The sequence below is a fragment of the Eublepharis macularius genome, chromosome 7 (genome assembly GCF_028583425.1).
Source record: "Eublepharis macularius isolate TG4126 chromosome 7, MPM_Emac_v1.0, whole genome shotgun sequence".
Taxonomy (NCBI): Eukaryota; Metazoa; Chordata; class Lepidosauria; order Squamata; family Eublepharidae; genus Eublepharis; species Eublepharis macularius.
The window spans coordinates 53,502,668-53,515,908 of NC_072796.1; positions in this window are offsets into that span (position 1 = coordinate 53,502,668).

Genomic DNA, 13,241 nt, shown 5'->3' on the forward strand with positions numbered 1-13,241 from the left:
AGCTGCTGCTGCCTTCCATGGAACAAAGCAAGCCTTTTGCAAATCAATTGCTATGAGGACTATCCACTCAATGCCAACACCACTATCTGGGAGGCACCAAAGACAAAATACACTCATATGGAATGCACACATTCCCCTTCCCATCAATGGAGTTACACTATGCTAGGGCTCAGTCTCTTCCCTTGGTATCCACTTGGTTGGCAGCTGTTACGGAATATGCTGCTGTCTGCCACTGTTGGCCCAGGGCAAGTGCCTACCTGTGCTGCTGCTGTATGGTAAGAACTGAACAGAAACACATTAACGTTTCAATGGGGAGAACGAGTTACAGCTTCTTTCCCCAATTTTGCTCCAACATTCTGGAAGCAACTTTAATGAACTGAATGAGTGATTTCTTTGTGTATTTGGGGCTCACTTCTTCCATTTTGCACACCCCATTAATGGAATCTGGGCTTGCTGAGGGAGAAACCTTGGGGTTCTAGTGGCTAGCCCAATGAAAGTGTCAACCCAGTGTGTCACAGCAATGAAAAACGCAGTTAGGCCAATATTATAATGCTCCTGTATAGATCTATGGTGTGGCCTCATTTGGAGTACTATGTGCAGTTCTGGTCACTGAATCTCCAAAAGAACATTGTAGAGTTGGAAAAAGCACAGAAGAGAGCAACCAAGGTGATTAAGGAGTTGGAAAACCTTTCCTATGAGGAAAGGCTGAAGAGTCTGGGATGTTCCAGTTGAGAATAGAGATGAATGGGTGGCATGATAGGGGATTATAAAATTATGCACAAGATAGAGAGGGAGGGTAGAGAGAACTTTTTCTCCCTCTTCCATAATACTAGAACTTGAGGGCATACAATAAAGCAGATGAGCAATAGATTCAGGACAAAAGAAAGGAAATACTTCTTTACTCAGCAAGTGATTAAGATGTGGAATTCACTGCCAGTCATGAGGTAGTAATTGCCTTAGACATAGACATAGGGTTCCCATCCTCCCCCCACTCAGGGCAGGGGATACCCCAATCCCCCCTCCTCCCCAGGCCCACTTACCTGGCCGGCGGGGGGGGCACGCTCCCTGGGGCACCCCCTACCCAGGTGTCATGGCATACCCCTGGGTGCAGGTCGTGCTCCTGCACCACAAGAGCGGGCGGCGGCAGTGGCAGTGGCGGTGGCAGCAGCAGCAGTGGCAGAGAGAAAGCAGGTGGTGGTTGCAAGAGCACGCCGCTCTCACTGCCACCACTGCGGCCGCTGTGGGCAGCTCTCTCTCCGCGGCCACCGCCATCCCTGTGCAGCCGGCACCAGCAGGGACAAGGGGCACAGCGGTGGCAAGAGAGCAAGCTGCGGTGGCCACGGCCTGCTCTCTCTCACACTGCCGCCGCTGCCGCACCCCTTGTCCCTGCCAGTGCTGGCTGCACATGGATGACAGCAGCCGTGGCGAGAAAGAGAGAGCAGGCCATGGCCACCACAGCTCGCTCTCTTGCCACGGCCACCGCTGCCCCTGTGCTGCTCACACCAGCAGGGACAAGGGGCGCGGTGGTGGTGGCGGTGGCAGCAACGGCGAGAGAGAGCTGCCCACTCTCTCTGCCCTCCCTGGCGTGTGTGACATCATCACGCAGGGCACCGTTGACCCTGCGTGATGATGTCACTCCCGGAAGTGACATCATCATGCACACCGGGAGCGTGCGCAAGAGGACTAAGGAGGTAGGAGCTGGTGTCCCAGTCTCCCGCTGGGAAACTTGAGGGACCTGGCAACCCTACATAGACAGCTTTAAAACTGGATTAGACAGAATCATGGAGGATAGGTCTATGTGGCTACTAGCCATGGTGACGAAAGGGAACCTTCAGATTTAGAGGCCATAACATCTGTGAATGCCAGTGCCAGGAGGCAACATCACAGGTAGGCCTCAGCCTCTATGCCCTGTTGTTGATCTTCTGTAGAAACTGGTCAGCGACTGTGTGAAACAGGATTCTGGAGTAGATGGATCACTGGTCTGGTCCAGCAGGGCTCTTCTTATGTCTTTATGTCATCATGTTGCCAGGTAAAGCCCTGGTATTTGGGTAAAAAAACAGAGTTTGTAAATGCTAGAGTTTTTCCAGCAGGCCTGCAATGTGATGAGATTGTAGGGGTGCTAGTCCTATGCCTGGGGCAGGGGGATCCCCTGCTCCTGCTCTCCCCTTGCTCCCACTTACCTGGCCAGCAGGGGGCACTTCCTGGTGCACCCCCCTGGGCAGCGTAGCACACTCTTGGGGGGCGTAGTGCACTCTCGCACCCGTAGTGGGCCCAATTCAGGCCGAATCATACCCCACAGTGGGCCAATTTGGCCCCCTGGTGAGTATGGACATGCTCCCAGGCTGCCCTATAACCCGCATGATGATGTCACCAGAAGTTATGACATCACGCAAGCCCAGGAGCACGCACATGCGAGAAATCCAGGGACACTGGAAAGTAGGTGTCAGGCTCCTGATCTCCTACCAGGGGACCTGGCAACCCTGTGACATTGCCAGTGAGCACTCCAATACTCATAAGTTCTCCTTCCCAGTCAATTGTTAGAGGAGACTAGGCGATCCTATTGGGTGTGGGGGGGTGGGGGGAGAATCAGAGAAAGATTGATTTGCCTGGTTGAATGGTTCAGTCCCTCTATTTTGAAGTCCAATCCAGACCAAACTACGTATAACATTTTAGCAGGCATTACTCAAAGATTTCAAACCCCTCACTAGTCTACAACCATTTTTATTAACACATTATAATGTCTTGTATACTGCAAAGTACATTAGATGCTTTCTTTGTACCCCCAACTAAATATAATGGCTATACAATGCCTGACAGATTCTAGGTTCTCAAGGAGGACATGATTTGGTTTGCACCTCTTAAACCAATTTGTTTGGCATATTGTGGCCCAAAGTTCTTTGCACCTAAATCCTCAAACTCAAAAAGGAATGTGATTTGTTAACGAATATTATATGAACTTAGTAAGCTCTGTTAGGCTTGCAAGTAAAGGGGTCCTGGCTAACTTCCGTTCTTTATTTATACATATTGAAAATAACTCATATCATCTTTGCATGAACATTAGCTAATTTTGGGGTTCTGGGGCAAGTTTTTCACAAGAGGAGGTGCATCTTTGAGAAGGCTTATCCCCCTACACCTATATTTTAATATATTAAGCATTGGCAAGAACCAACTTCCTTTTAAAATTTCTGCTGTTTCTGCTGTAGTAAGCCAATAAATATTAAGAGGGATTTTGCTTTAAGTATGATTGATCATTCTGTATACAAGTCCGTGTGAGTAATTCCAGGAGGCAACAAGCACATAATTAAACATTTGACAATGAAACTTAATTGCTCCTGATCTGTTAACATTGGTAAAAACCCTGAAATCAATGATACCCTCTTGGCGAAAAATGGAATTATCTCAATACGGTTGCCAGCCAACGGCTGGCAACGGGTACAGTCTGAGGGGGTGGAGCCATGGGGGGGGTCCCATTGGGCAACAGCATGATATCACTATTGGGGAAAGCTCAGAAATGATGTCACACTTCTCTAAGAATCTAGGATTCCTAGAACAGACTAATGCCACTTTCAGAATTTCCCTGGAAGTGATACCACACTGTCACCCAATAGTGATTTCCCCCCATTGTTTTCCTCCTACCAGCCATAGGAGCAGTGGAAGGAAATGGGAGCCCACAGTGGGAGATCTCTGGGCCGTGGCAGGAAAATGGGAAGCCTACACCCCAATGAAAGTAAAAACAAAGTACCATTTCTATGCTTTGCTGAAAAAAACTCTGTGAAGTAATATGGGGACTCTGGGACAATTCATATATTATTAGAATGATTTCAACTGATTTCAAGAGGTTACTGGAAGGTTATTGGACTGTTTTACTGCCATCTGATGGGGTCTATCCCTCCTTTTCTGTTGGGATTAACTCCCCCTTCACTTTCATCTCTCTGGAGATTAACCCATAAAGTATTAGAGGAAGCACATTTATTTATGACAGCTGGCACTACCATTATATCACAGGGATATCTATCATAAAGTTACAGAGATATTTCTTGTAGATAACAACCACTCAGCGAATTCCATGACTTCCCTCTGGAACCGCTGCTCTTTGCCCAGTAATATTCATTGGTCAGGTCACCTACCCAATTATTCTGAAGTCAGCCTTGATTGGAAGCCTTTCCATTCTCCACTCACTGTGAACATGCTTGGCAGCAATAAGGATGTGCCACAAACAAAATAAAAGGATTTACTGAGACGACACAATGATTCTATCTGAATTTCATTCTTTTATGAAAGAATGTCATCTTCTAAAACAATAGTCCGGAAGTACCTTAAAGACTAGCAACGTTTATTTAGATATGAGCTTTCATGAGTCATCTTCTATATCTCAATAAAGGCAAGAAAACTGCCTCTGAAGAAAATAATTTAACATGCTTTATTTTTATAATACCCAAGTATAAATTTCACACCAGTATTTGATTGTATTAGAAGAGTTAAGGATAGATTTCAGTCTTCAGTAGTGGTGGGCACGGACTGAAAAATGGACCAAAATTTGACACAGACCAGCCCAGTTTGGCGTTCACGAACCAGCAGGTTGTGAGATGGGCATTTTTCATGGACACAGTGACTTTTGGGACGGTCCATCAGTTCGTTGGTCCATGAAACCAGACATCCCAGCACTGAGCAATCAATTCCCTAGGCAATGGAGGGGACGTCCACAGACCTCTGGCTGTCAAACAGAGATCTCCCATTCTTCTCTATGAGAGCAGAAGGAGTAAATTCCCACCCGCACCTCTGAGGCAAGTGATTTCAGTTTCCAGCAGACAGTAAGACCAGGAGAAACTGCAGGATGGATTTTTCAGTCACAGAGGGAAGTATTTGAAGCTTTTGTTTGAGAATCTGGCTGCTTCTGTTCCACAGCCAGGCTCAAGGGCTAAGCCTGTGATGACTCACAGAATACTTTTATATATTATACTTATTAACAGTATCACTATTTAGAGCACTTGTCCTGGCTGGGAAGGTGCCTGGGTGGGTCAAGGCTCTGGACCACCCCTATCCTTACCCCGTGTGAATGTACCCCCCACAAAGGGAATTTTAACCTCCTTCCCCATGGGTCCTCCCATCCCCTAGTCTACTAGTGCCTGCCACCCTCTAACTGCATCTCAGCAGAGGGAATTTTTCTCCATAGCTGGGTTCATTCCAGGAGGATCTTACCCCCTCCCTTTGGGAATTCCTTGCCACTAGACCATGAGGATCCACGGTTTTAAGGCATGTTTTTGTGCCATGGTGGTGCAACAAAGTAGCGAGTGCATGTTTTTTTGGGTGCAATTTGTGGCAATAGACATGATATGGGATTGTGTGGTAGATTTTGGGTGGCCTCATGTAAAAATCAAGAGGATCTATGAGGATCCATGCTTTTGAAGCATGTTTTTGCACTGTGGCAATGCCACAGATTGGTGAGTGCAAGATCGTTTCAGTGCTGTCTGTAAACTATGACATGATCTATAATATGACAGCCTTTTTGTTTTGTTTCAATATAAAAATCATATGAATTTACGAGGAGCCATTTAAAATCATCTGGATCCGACTTTTACCCATTCCCTTTGATCTGTTCCCAGAGACTGTCATTCCACTCTGGTGGATGTCATTCCACCCCAAGATCAGTTTAGTTGCTCCCAGGGACTGTCTTCCACTCTGGGGGGGGGGGGGCTTCATTCCAGGCCCAGATAGGGTTGCCAGCTCCAGATTGGGAAATTGCTAGAGAATTTGGAGATGGAGCCTGAAAAAGGCAGGGTTTGGGGAGGGGATGAACCTGAGCAGGGCATAATGCCATAGAGATCTCCCTCCAAAGCAGCTGTTTTCTCCAGATGAACTAATCTCCATGGCCTGGAGATCTCCAGCCACCACCTGGAGACTGGCAACCCTAGGCCCATAGCAGAGCAGTGCACCTAAGCTTGTGTAGAAATAACAGAGAACAGTGCCTCTGCAGAGCACTTTTTGTTCTCGGAAGAAGATTACCTAACTCCATTCCACATTTTCATTGCAACTTTTTGGTGCTGCTATGTATCTCAATGGAGCCAATTCAAGTCAATTGGGATTTGAGGCTCCTATTATATCCAATGAAACTTTCCTGGAGGCAGCCACTTTGAGTGTCTATAACACAGACATCTGAAATCCAATCTTCATCAAACTTGGACGTGGCTGGAGGAGAGCCTGCTGATGACTCCCTGCGAGTATGGCATCTCTGTGTGTGAAGGGGGCTGTCCTAGGGCTCTCAGAAGTGACAGACCATGGACCAACGAACCAATCTGCCAATGGGTGGGTCCGTGAAAAGTTCATGGTCCATGGTTCATGAAATGTTTCCTGGTCCATGCCCGCCTCTAGTCTTCATTTTGATAGTGAAGCATTTAAAAAAAAAAAAAAAAGCTTGTGTCTTTTAGGTACTTTAAGAACCACCCTCCCCACCAAATTCTGATATAGTAAGGAAAGCTTTTTAATGTCAACACAAAATATAAACAAATCAGCAAAATGGAGTATCAAGAAAAATAATGTTCTTGCCCATCTGTTATACTGAAGAAGAAGGGAGGAAAAAACGATGACATCGTATTGTGAAGATACAAACTCCAACAATGGGAGAGATAAAAAGAGACATATGCTAACAAGGAAGAATAAAAGGGGTTTGTAATAAGTTATGTGCTTAACCAATATGGAGAAATACATCCAGAGAAAGGAAACACAGTGTCTGCCGACCCATATGTCCTCTGACTCAATTGTTACATTTACTATATGAGCCAAAACACAGCTTATACTTGAAAAATAATATATGGCATCCACATTGTACAAATCCAAATTACTTGATACAGCTTTGTACCTTATCTAGAAGAGTGCATGAAGTTGGCCATAGCCCATGCAGAGACTGGTTCTCTGTCCAAGCCCCCCAAGCAGCTACTTGGGGTTACACAATGAGGAGGATATGACTATGCCTCTAGAGCTCAGCTTGCTCCCTGTTGCTGGCAGCATAGGTGAAAATTATGGGTGGAGCCTGCCTTCAAACTTATGCCCCAGCTGGCCAGCCCTGAACCAAGGCCTTTTGTTGTTGCTAGCACCCCTACTAGACTCAACTTGCTGCCACAGGAGGAGGCAAGAGTGGTATGCCTCATGTTGTGAGTCAACAGTATATTCTGAACCAGACCAAAAAAGCTTCAATATATCTATTGGTCTTTAAGATGCCACAAGTCTCCTTTATACTTTTACTGCAGCCAACTCACATGGCTTCCCGGATTTGAATCTATAGTGTTGATGTAGCCCAAATAAACCCTCCAGCATTTCAATCCCAATTTTCTCATTGTATGTATTGCTTATCATCACTGTGCATCATATATTATTACACATCATTCAATGATATCTATTAGTCTGGCAAAACACTGGCATTTTGGGCTTTGCTGATAGGGGGATTTTCTGCACGCTCAACTTATTCCTGATTTTTTAGCAGTTGATTCACAAGCACTGGAATCTGTTTGGGTACAGTTCTTCTGCATGTTTGCTCTCCCTTTGCATTTTAACAGTTGTGGAGCCAGTTTATCTTCTTCCGCATGCACCCTAAATAATCAGGATTTTCAAGTGAGGATGCTGCGGTCATCAATGGCATGGTTGGTGGCATCACAGGCAGCACCCCCTCTCCTTTTTTATTTTTAGTGAATGCTTAAGTTATCCCTTCATTGGACTTTTGCAATTTTTTTTATTATCAATTTCATAACATTATAATGACCTAACATTGTAATAATAGATACAGTGTGTCTCTGAAGATATAAAAGAAAAGGCATATCTCAGTAACAGAAGGGGCTAGAGACTTACTTTTTTTTAAAAAAATGAAAGCTCAGGATTCAGAGAATCTGCTGAATTTATACTACAATATTAGGTCATTATAACATTACAAAACTGACATTTTTTAAAAGATTGAAATTGAAACCAGGAGAGGAAATGAAAGCAGAGGGAATTATAAGTGTTTAGACTATGATGAACCATCAGAAAGTGGGTTGGTTGGAGGTAGGTAGGAGTGGGCCAGACAAACAAAACTGAAACAAACATTCCACTCAAGGAACTAAGAAAACTCAGAATTGGCTTCAAATAAACAAACAAACAAAAATATTGAGGTAAAAGTGGTCGAGAAAAAAACGGGGGAAAACGGAGGAGGGGGGAGTGAAAACTAAAGGTAAAAAAATGCATGCAGAAATCAGGGGATAAATCGAAGCTATATAGAGCCAGAACCAACAACAACAACGTGTAGAAAAGCCCATGTACCAAGTTTCAAAATTCTTGGAAAACATGAAAAGTTTATTTTCAAGTCATTAAGATCTAGATCTGATATATCCTAGTGATTCTTAAAGGGACTTCCTCTTAAGTTCTAGGGAAATATAGCTTTGAAGTTAAGATTCCCAGATGTTTTGTACCACCCATGCTGGCAGCAGCATTATTTTTAACCCTTTTGGCTCTGCATACCCATTAAGCTGGATAGGTTTGACTCCATCCAGCAAGAAAAGCGTCTGCTCCCAGTGGTCCAGTTGCTGGGACACTCCAGCCGTTTCTTATTTTGGTTCTTTGGTGCTTCAGCTTGCCTCCCTTGGCATTGCTGCTCTACACTAGAGCTAAAGGTTAGTGAAGACCAGCAGCCTTTGTAAATATGACTTGTTTGAAGATGCTGAACAGCAAAGTATCATTTTAATATTGCTTTTTTAATACCGAGGGCAGAAAACAAACATTAAGAAATATTTGCTTTGTTTTTTGTAACTGATGTGGTATGAACTAATTTCCAGAGCATGAGAATGTTACTAATAAAACAGAGAATCTAGCTGAGTCCTGATCTCTTGCAGGACTTCAGGGGGGCGGGCGGCATGGGCGAGAGTGCAATGGAGCTTTTAAGCAGCCAGCAACTTCTAAGGAAAGTCAAACACTGCAAGCATTATTCATGGTCCAGAAGGACATAAAATTGACTCTGGCAGCTCAGTAAAATAACTGGAGATTAGGTAATGCCAGTTCCCATACCCTCTGGGAGATATAAAATACAGACTCAGAACAGATACTTCCTCTGCTTTGATCTTGCCAAATTACCTTAACAAAGCTTTTGTCAGTGTCTTCAAATATCTTTCTTGGAAGAAACTGGGCAGGTCTAGATCAGAAAGTGAATAGGAAAGCCCAGGTTTCTAAAACTGGATCCTCAAATCAGGCAGCCTGGATCAAAGCTAAAGATACGAACAAATCCCAGGTACTAGTTATGTTCTCTGATACTCTACATTGTACCTGGTTCATAGCTGTAAGCAGATTTCAGGATCTAAAACAACAGAGAACACTTAAATGCCAGGGTGCTTAATCTTGGTCTCTCCCCGGACATAAGTAATCTCCTTTGCATCCTAGCCACATGTTCCATAATATATGGGCTGAATGCCAAGATAAAGCTCCCATTGTTCTATAGAGGATCTACCACTTACAAAAAGCTGTTCAATAATCAACATTGGACAGTTTTCACTTCCATGACATCATGTGTCTCTGGTATTCCTGGCTTCATCCATGCTACAGTATGTGTGATTTGCAATGCTTGCGTATTGCTGTGAAAAATAAAATCCTCCATAGTTATACTGAACAGATAGCAGCTCTGCGAGGCCTTTAAGGTTTGGAAACAGCACAGAGGAAAGAGTTACCCCCACCTCCCCCCCACACACACACACTTCAGCCCCAGTTTGACCCTCCTACCTCTGCGGCTCAAGTTTAGTAATAAAACACACTGGATTGCAGGTCTTCCAGCAATCAGTCTTTGCTTCTGTGCACATGTGAAGAACCTATTTTACAGCCAATCTGCACGCTCTGAGGCTGAGTCAGCCAACTAAAACTCAACCATGTCTGAAATAGGCCGAAGTAAGGGTCCTAGGAATCTGTCTTTGTTTAGTAAATCCAGCACAAATGTTCTTATATAGGTAACCTCTTTGTCCCAGAAGACAGCCATCAAACTGATATAAAACAAATTGATATTAAGAGCAGTTCTATCTCCATGGTAATAACTGTAACGTCGTCCTGTGTGTATCAGCTACTTGAGTGTAACACACTACAGTAAAGGCCAGGGACAATACTTGGCAGGGTTGGGTGTTCTTTTTGGCTGCATCTCATTTCATTTCCTCTGCCTTTTTATGAGATGGCATTTAGTTGCTTTTCCACAGTCTTTCTTCTTCCACTGTTTCTTTGACTGCCTGGAATTTGCAAAATTCTCTTTTTAACACACGGAAACCTAAATGGCTCTTTCCACTTATCCTTCAATTAATCACAGTACTACAATGGCAAGGGTTGCTGAGTCTCCTGATGACTGGATCCTGAAACTCGGGGACAAAGTTTGAGAGCACAAGCATAGCGCCTGGCAGATTAAAGGGCAGAGCAACTGGGCAACTGGTGGGGTTTTAAAGGCGTTTAAACTCTTAATACACATGCATTTTCAAAATACCTTTTGAAAATACAAAATATATTCAAAATACATTTTCAAGATACATTTATAATACATGTCTCAACGGGGACCTCCGAGATAGAGAACATGGATCTGTAATTAAATTTCAAGTGTGTGACTCCAATTCAAATCAGGGACAGGCAGGGAGATTTTTGACCCTTCAATTCCTTCATCAGTCAGCTAATCCAGTCTTCCCCCCATATCAATACTTTTAAGGGAAAAAAGGGAAAGTTTTAAAATCAGATCTACAGTGAGTGACTGAAAGAATGTCCTATTCTCCTTGAAGCTCCCTGGCAGCCTGAAAAAGTAATTCTGAGGGTGGTGGTGGTGGTGGACAAAGTTGGATGCAGCCTGGAGGCTGATATTCAAGAGAAAATGGGCACAGATCACATCATTGCCTCTTGTACAAACTCTTCTATGAATGTGGGAAGAACTCAATCAGTACAAGGAAGGGCAATTTTTGCCAATGGCTGCTTCTTGCAGGAGCCCTCATGTTGCATTTTCCTCTGTTCTCAACTTTACATCATAAAAAAAAGTCCCAAGGCTTGTATTTCTGTCCATCATGATAATGATTAAGACATGATGGACAGAAATACAACCCTTGGGACTCGTCATCATCCAAATTAATTTTTTCCTCTTTTTTTTCCCTTGGGTTGTTTTGTGGTATGATTCCATGTGACAGGAAATATATACTAATTTGTTTGGAAAGTGCTCGTGATAATTTTATTGTCAAAACTCACAAAATGGCACCACAATCTGACTTCAGGACTTTCCTGATTCATTAAAATCAACCAAACTGGATACCTACAGTATTTGACACAATGGACAGATTCAGCTCAACATTAAAGTAGGACTGGATTGACATGATATTTAGAAATTGTGCCATTGTAATAATTCTCCCCCTGGATTTCCTACAATAGCACAATATCTATCAATGGGTAGATCCTATCTCAGATAATAAAATGAATATCTTTCTCAAATATCTTTCTGTTTTTAAAAACTGTAGAAAATAAGGTCTTTCTCTAGTGCCAAATAAATGGTTGGTGTGACATCATAGGTTCTTACAGTAAAGTGGGTTGAATTTGATGTACTATCAATCACACATATCCATGCATATTTAAAAACACACAGAAACACAATGAATCTTCTGTTACTTTATGAAGATCAACACCTGTGGAAGAACAATGATCCCACAGCTTTTGAAGTAGTTTAACTTAAACAATCATGCTTTGCTCCGGATATATTAATGAATAATCTCTCATTCATTCTTTTTTCTAGCCCTATCACTCACAGTTTATCTACAGCAGGTTCAATAATGATACTTCTATCCCTATCGGAACTTTTTTCACCCATAAAATAACACCTCAAGGCAAGAATTTTATTTGGCTAATTGCCCTTTTGTTCTTGTATTTCCTCCCAGGATTTGTATCAGAAAGACAGAAGACAGACACTTAAGTCTCTATAACACTCCGATAATATATTAGCCACATATGTAGTCATACTTCATTGTCCTTGGAAATAAAAAAAAACATACTAGTATTAGAGTCTTTGCTGCTTTTTTCTTGCCTTATTCATTTGATTTGAAGGGGGTTTGAGGATATTATGCAGCACAATTTTAATTATTCACACAGAAAATATCAGTTGGAGTGATAGGGAGGAGTTTTGTAAGGCATTCATGTAACAGGTAATCATGGTTCTTGGATGGGTGCATGCATCAGGCACAGCCAACAGAACAGTAGAAAACATATGCCTGACACAAATAGTAAATGAAGGAGGAAAGACCATGTTCCCAGGGGGGAAGTGCTACAATGCTGTAACTGCATCAAGATTTCTAGCAGTCTTCACAGGCTGATCAAGTCAATCATTCCAGTTGCTAGAATTCTCCGGACATAAGCTCAGGGGGCTTTTGCACCTGCCCAATAAAAAATGGACCATGGTTAATACACAACCATTAAATGAATGGGCTTTTGCCAGTTCAATAGCTGCTACCTAGTATGCAATATATAGACATATGTGATCAGTAGGTGCATTGGTCCAGATATGTAGGAAGACTGACATAAGCTGTCTTTAAATTGTCCTTGCTGGCATTGCTGACTTCAGCCATGTCATCATAATCAGGATATGGATATCTTTTGGATATATCTTCACATTTAGTTGGGAGATGTTCCAATGATGGACATTAAGCCTTAACAAATTATCATTAGGAATGTGCAAAAAGTAAAAAAAAAGAACTGAAAATACTCACAGAAATTGCTGGTTTGGCTTGTTAAAGCAGCGTCTGAAATGCTGAACCAAATCTAGGAAATGAAGTTGTAACGAGTTCCTCCCACTAAAAGGTGTGTGTGTTTCATTTTGTACTTTCCAGCAGCAAGCAGATACCAGGCTCACCTGGCAAGGCAGCAGCTTGTTTTCCTGAACAGCATTCATCAATCAGATCCCATGGGGAAAGAGGCCTTACGTTATTAATTAACTCTTTTGGGAGAAGGGAGAATGACACCAATGCACATTTAGTGCCTCTCCCCACCCCTCACCCTGTAGCTACCTGGGAAATGACATTTTTCCATCCCTGAAAATTGGGTCCTTACAAGGCGAGACCCCTCTCCTCCTCTCCTATCAAATTTGGAAACTTTGGAAGGGAAATTTCTATCATAGGCTGCAATTCAAAAGTCATTTCACTGGAAGTAAGCACTATTCAATAATATGAGACTTACATCTGAGTAGAGCTGTTTAGGATTGCTTCCATAGTCTGAGTCAAGTGGCAAATGGATAC